Raw genomic sequence first — 7,488 nt, 5'->3', positions numbered from 1 at the left:
CAAATATAACTTACCCTATAGGAAATAGGAGTCTAACAGGAAAAGAAAAGGGGGGGAGTGATTAGAAGGGAGGGCAGACTGAGGGAGGTGGTGGTCGAAAACAAAACTCTACTGAGGAGACAGGAGAGAGAAAAGCATCAACATGGTGGGGAGAAATAGGATGGAGAGGACGACAAAAACATCAATCATAATTGTGAATGTGAATCGAATGAACTGTTCCATAAATCTGAAATGAATAGCAGAATGGATTAAGAACCACAATCATAAAATATGTTGTTTTACAAGAAACACATTTGAAGTAGAGGGATACACATAGAGTAAAGATAAAAAGCTAGAGCAGAATATATTATACTTAAGCTGAATAAAAAAAGCAGGGGTAACAATCCTGAACTGAGACAAAGCAAAAGCAAAAACAGATCTAATTAAAAGAGATAAGGAAGGAAACTACATCCTGCTAAAAGGTACTGTAGACAATGAAGTAATATCATCACTAAAAATATAGCATCCAAATTTTTAGAGTAGAAGTTCAGGGAGTTACAGGAAGAAATAGACAACAAAACTATACTAGTGGGGGACCTCAACCTCACCCTCTCTGAACTAGATAAACCTAACCACAAAATAAACAAGAAAGAAGTTAAGAAGATGAATAATAGAATTTTAGAAAAGTTAATTTTGATAGACCTCTGGAGAAAACTGAATTGGGATAGAAAGGAATATGCCTTTTTGTCTGAGGTACATGGCACCTACACAAAAATTGACCAAGTACTAGGGCATAAAAACCTCACAATCCAATGCAGAAAGACAGAAATATTGAATGCATCCTTTTCAGATCATAATGAAATAAAATTATATGTAATAAAGGGCCATGGAAAGATAGATTAAAAATTAATTGGAACTAAATAATCTAATCTTAAAAATTAGTGCATCAAACAACAAATCATACAAATTGAACATGCAACTAAAAAAAATAGAAAAACAACAAATTGAAAATCCCCAATTCAATACCAAATTAGAAATTCTGAAAACCAAAGGAGAAATTAATAAAATTGAAATTAAGAGAACTATTGAACTAATAAATTAAACTAAGAGCTGGTTTTATGAAAAAACAATAAAATAGATAAACTCTTGGTTATTTTGATTTAAAAAAAAGAAAGAAGAAAACCAAATGATCAGTCAAAATGAAAAGGGTGAATTCACCAGCAATGAAGGGGAAATCAAAACAGTACTTAGGTTCTATTTTTCCTAACTGTATGCCAATAAATTTGACAATCTTACTGAAATGGATGAATAGTTACAAAAATATAAGTTGTCCAGGTTAACAGAAGAGATAATAAAATACTTAAACAACCCCAGTTCAGACAAATAAATTGAACAAATCATCAATGAATTACCTAAGAAAAAAACTTCAGGGACAGATGGATTTAAAAATGAATTCTATCAAACATTTAATGAACAACTAATTAAAATACTATGTAAACTATTTGGGAAAATAGGTGAAGAAGGAGTCCTACCAAATTCTTTTTATGATACAAATATGGTGCTGATACCTAAACCAGGAAGAGTCAAAACTGAGAAAGAAAATGATAGACCAGTTTCCTTAATGAATATAGATGAAAAAAATTAAATAAAACACTACAAAAAATTTACAACAAGTTATCACAAGAATAATACACTATGACCTTGTAGGATTTATACCAGGAATGCAGTGCTGGTTCAATATTAGGAAAACTATCAGCATAATTGACCATATCAACAATAACACTAAAAGAAATCATATAAATCTCTCTCTCTCTCTCTCTCTCTCTCTCTCTCTCTCTCTCTCTCTCTCTCTCTCTCTCTCTGTCTCTCTCTCTCTCTCTCTCTCTCTCTCTCCCTTGCAAGGCAAGCAGGGTTAAATGACTTGCCCAGGGTCACACAACTAGTAAGTGTCTGAGGCCAGATTTGAACTAAGGTCCTCTTAATTCCAGGATCAGTGCTCTATCCACTGCACTACTTAGCTGCCCTGAATATCTCAATAGATGCAGAAAAAGCATGTGAGAAAATACAACAGCCATCCCTTTTAAAAACATTAGAGAGCATAGGAATCAATGGAGTTTTCCTTAAAATGATAGGCAGCATCTATCAAAAACCATCAGTAAGCATTATATGTAATCTGGATAAGCTAGAAGCATTTCCAATTAGATCTGGGGTGAAACAAGGATATGCATTATCACCACAATGTTATGCTAGAAATGTTAACTGTAGCAATCAGAGAAGAAAAAGAAATTGGAGAAATTAGAATAAACAAAGAAGAAACAAAGCTATCACTCTTTGCAGATGATATGATGGTATACTTAGAGAATCCTAGAGAATCAAGTAAAAAAATTACTGGAAAAAATAAACAAATTTAGAAAAATTGCAGGATATAAAATAAACCCACATAAATCATCAGAATTTCTACATATTACTAACAAAGCCCAATAGCAAGAGATGGAAAGGGAAATTCCATTTAAATTTACTGTAGACTTTATAAAATATTTGGGAGTCTACCTGCCAAAACAAAGCCAGGAACTATATGAACACAATGGCAAAACACTTTTTACACAAGTAAAGTCAGATCTAAATACTTAGAAAAATCTCAGTTGCTCATGGGCCAACTAAGCTAATATGATAAGTATGACAATTTTACCTGAATTGATTTATATATTCAGCATCACACCAATAAAACTATCAAAAATCATTTTTAAAAGCTAGAAAAAAACAATAACAAAATTAAACTGGAAGAACAAAAGTTCCAGAATATCAAGAGAACTAATAAAAAAAATGCATGGTGGCCTACCTGTAATAGATCTTAAATTGTATTATAAAGCAGCAATCATCAAAAATTTCTTGATACTGGTTAAGAAATAGAGTGATAGATCAATGGAATTGGTTAAGTATGTAAGACCCAACAGTCAATGACTATACTAATCTACAATTTAATAAATACAAAGACTCCAGCTTCTGGGATAAGAAATCACTATTTAACAAAAACTGCTTGGAAAACTGTAAAACAGTATGGCTGAAATTGGGCATAGACCAATATCTTACACCCTATACCAAGATAAATTCAAAATGGGTACAGAATTTAGATATAAACACTTATACTATAAACAAACTAGGAGAGCAAGTAATAGTTAACCTTTCAGATATATGGAGAATGGATGAATTTATGACTAAACAAAAGATAGAGAATATTATGAAATGCAAAATGGGTAATTTTGATTACATTAAATTACAAAGTTTTTGCACAAACAAAGCCAATGCATCCAAGATTAGGAGGGAAGCAGAAAAATAGGAAAGAATTTTTAAATCCATTGTCTCTGATAAAGGACTCATTTCTAAAATATATAGAGACCTGAGTCAAATTTATGAGAACACAAGTCATTCCCCAATTGATAAATGGTAGAAGGATATGAACAGGCTTTTTTTTCAGAGGAAGAAATTAAAGCTGTCCATAGTCATATGAAAAAATGCTCAAAGTCACTATTGATTAGAGCAATTCAAATCAAAACTACTCTTAGATACCACCTTACACCTATCAGATTAGCTACCATGATAATACAGGAAAATAATAAATTTTGAAGAAGATGTTGAAAAACTGGAACACTAATGCACTGTTGGTGGAGTTGTGAATTGATCCAACCATTCTGGAGAGCAGTTTGGAACTATTCCCAAAGGGCTATAAAAAATATTCATGCTCTTTGACCCAGCCATACCACTTTTAGGTCTGGATCCCAAAGAAACCATAAAAACGGTAAATGGACTCACATTTACAAACATACTTATAGCAGCAGAATTGGAAATTTAGGTGATACCCATCAATTGGTGAATGGCTGAACAAGTTGTGGTATATGAGTGTAATGGAATATTATTGTATTCTCCATTAATGGAATACTATTGTATCTGATGAGCAGGTGGACTTTAGAAAAACCTGGAAAGACTTATATGAACTGATGCTGAATGAAATGAGCACAACCAGGAGAACATTGTACACAGTAACAGCCACACCGTGCAATGACTGACTTTCATAGACTTGGCTCTTTTCAGCAATCTAAGACAACTCCAAAAGACTCATGATGGAAAATGCTATCCGCACCCAGAGTGTGAATGTAAATGGAAGCATACTATTTGCTCTCCTTTTCATTTGTTGCTTGGTTTTATTGCTTCGTTCTCATGGTTCCTCCCATTAGTTCTAATTATTCTTTACATCATTACTAATGGGAAAATATACTTAATATAAATGTATAAGTAGAGTTTATATCAGATTGCAAGCTGTCTTGATGGGAGAGAAGAGAAGGGGATAAAATTTAAAACTCAAGATCTTATGGAAGTGAATGTTGAAAACTAAAAATTAATTATTTAAAAAATGCTATTCATCTTCTTAACTTCTCTCTTGTTTGTTTTGTGGTTAGATTTATCTAGTTCTGAGAGGGGCAGGTTGAGGTCCCCTACTAGTATAGTTTTACCATCTATTTCTTCCTGTATCTCCCTTACCTTCTCCTGTAAGAATTTCAATGTTATGCCACTTGTTGCAGATACATTTAGTACTGATATTACTTCATTGTCTATGGTACATTTTAGCCAGATGTAGTTTCCTTCCTTATCTCTTTTAATTAGATCTGGTTTTGCTTTTGCTTTCTCTGAGATTAGAATTGCTACACTTGTTTGTTTTACTTCAGCTGAAGCATAATATATTTTGCTCTAGCATTTTACCTTTACTCTGTATTTATCCCTCTGCTTCAAATGTCTTTCTTATAAATAAGTTATCATAAGATTATGATTCTTAATCCACTCTGCTATCCACTTAAATTTTATGGAAGAGTTCATCCCATTCATGTTCACAGTTCTAATTACTATCTATGTCTTTCTCTTCATCCTATGCCCCTTCTCTCCCATTTATACTTTTCTCTCTCCTTTCCCCCTTTCTTTCCTCACTAGAGTTTCGCTTTTAACCACCATCTCCCTCAGGCTACCCTCCCTTCTACATACCCCCACCTTTTTTCCCCCTTTATCTTTACTCCTTCTTCACTCCCTTCTATTAACACCCTCCCTTTTCTTTCCCCTTTCCCCTCCTATTTCCTATAGGCTAAGTTAGATTTCTATACCCAAATGATTATGTTATCCCGTCTGACTCAAATCTGATGAAAGTAAGATTCAAATAATGCTCATCTCTCTCCATTCTGTTCCTCTACTGTAATAAGGTTTCTGCCTTTTCATGTGATGTAAATTACCCTTGTCTGCCTCTTCCTTGTCTGACTTTTCTCCCTGTATAAGCCCTTTCTCACTACTTAATTAGATTTTTTATCATCACATCAAAATCAACTTATAGTCATATCCTCTGTTTATGAATACTTCATTTAAATGTCATAATAAGAATACAGTTCTCAAGTGTTACAAGTAGCATCTTCCCTTGTATGGATGTAAACAGTTTGCCCTTATTAATATCATGTTGTTAGGTTTTTTGTTTGTTTGTTTTTGTTTGTTTTTTGTTTTGTTTTGTTTTGTTTTTGTTTTTGCTGTTCACTTTCTCATGCCTCTCTTGAGTCTTGTATTTGAAGATCAAGTTTTCTGTTGAGCTCTGGTCTTTTCATGAGGAAGGTTTGAAAGTCACCTATTTTATTGAATGTCCATCTCCTCTTCTGAAAGATTATGCTCAATTTTGCTCCCTGTTTGTAATCCAAGCTCTTTTGTCTTATGGAATATGGTATTCCATGCCCTTCTAACTTCTAATGTCTAAGCTGCAAGGTCCTGTGTAATTCTGACTGTGGTTCCATGATATTTAAATTGTTTCTTTCTGACTACTTGCACTATTTTCTCTTTGACCTAGTAATTTTGGAATTTGGCTACTATATTCTTTGGCGTTTTCAATTTGGGATCTCTGTCAGGAGGTGATTGGTGGAGTCTTTCAATGACTATTTTACCTTCTGGTTCTAGGACATCAGAACAGTTTTCCTTAATGATTTCCTGAAACATGCTGTCCAGGCTTTTTTATTCATCATGGTTTTAAGGTAGACCAATAATTTTTAAATTGTTTCTCCTGCATCTATTTTCCAGGTCAGTTATTTTACCAATGAGGTATTTTATGTTTTCCTCTATTTTTTCATTTTTTGTTTCTGTTTGACTGATTCTTGATATTTCATAGAGTCATTAGCTTCCACTTGCCGGATTTTAGTTTTTAACAAATTGTTTTCTTCTATTAAATTTTGTACCTTTTTTCCATTTGGACTATTTTATTTTTTAAGGAATTCTTTTCCTCAGTGAGTTTTTGTGCCTCCTTTACCATTTGGCCAATTCTACTTTTTAAGGACTTGTTTTCTACAGTCAATTTTTGTCCTTCCTTTTCCAAGCTATTGACTCTCTCTTGCATACCTCTCATTTCTTTTCCCAATTTCTTCTACCTCTCTTATTTGGCTTTTAAAATCCTTCTTGAGCTTTTCCAGGATGGCTTCTTGGGCTTGAGACCAGTTCATATTCCTCTTTGAGTTTTCAGATGTAAGTACATTGGCAATATTGTTCACTTCTTAGTTTGTTCTTTGATCTTTCCTGTCCATATAATAAAAATCTATGTTATTGTGCGTTTCTGCTTTTTGTTCATAGTGTGTGCCACATTCCTGGCTTTTCAAATTAAACTCTCCTGCTGAAGTGCAGGGGGCCTTGGCCTAAGCTTCTTGAGCTAGTAGCCCAGAGCTGGTCACTGGTTTTGTGTGCTGTGGCTTCAGGTGCTGGCATTTGGGGGTGTAGAGTTCTAACAGTTTTCCTGGTGCTGTGCTGGGATTACCAACCCTGGAGTTCTCTGTGTGAGACTGGGTAGTCTGACCCCTGGGGGACTCTCCCGTGCCTTGCACTTGAATGTTGGGCTGTTAAATGATGTCTGCCAGCCTGGAGCATTTGCTAGAGTTGTGCTGAAGCACTAGGTGATTTGGCTGCTGGAAAACACTGGCACATGTGGTGGTTTTCAGAGCTGATGTCTATCCATTGCTTTGCCTGTGCTGAGGTACTGTGGTAGGGGGTGAGAGGGTCCTGGTGTTGGTGCTTGCCTGTTCCACCACCCTGGGGCTCAGGACCTTCCCCAATTTGCTGAGGTAGGGATTGCTGCTGTTTTCCTGGGATGTTTCCTGTCCTGTGCTGCTCTCCCTTCCACAAGAGAGGGGGGCCTTTCTGGTTAATCCCCCAAGCTTCCTAGGCTATAAGGATGCTGCACCCCATCTTTCTCCTGGCTCAGCTGTTCCAGGGTTTTTCCTGGGTTGATATTTTCTGGGCTTTCAAAGGTAATTAAGGGATGGTGAGAGTGACTTATCTCTTACTCTGCCAACTTGGCTCCCAGAAATCTAGGTGACCTCTTAAGAAAGCCTTAACCTCTGTGATTCAGTGGTTGTTTCTCACAGTACTACATAAGATAAGTTGATATTCAGGCAGGAACAGACATGGCACAGTCAGAAGAAATTGGCAATTGAGAATTCATACTGC

Source organism: Vombatus ursinus, unplaced genomic scaffold, assembly GCF_900497805.2.
Source record: "Vombatus ursinus unplaced genomic scaffold, bare-nosed wombat genome assembly UNPS02014832.1, whole genome shotgun sequence".
Lineage (NCBI taxonomy): Eukaryota > Metazoa > Chordata > Mammalia > Diprotodontia > Vombatidae > Vombatus > Vombatus ursinus.
Note: the sequence above shows the minus strand (reverse complement) of the source record.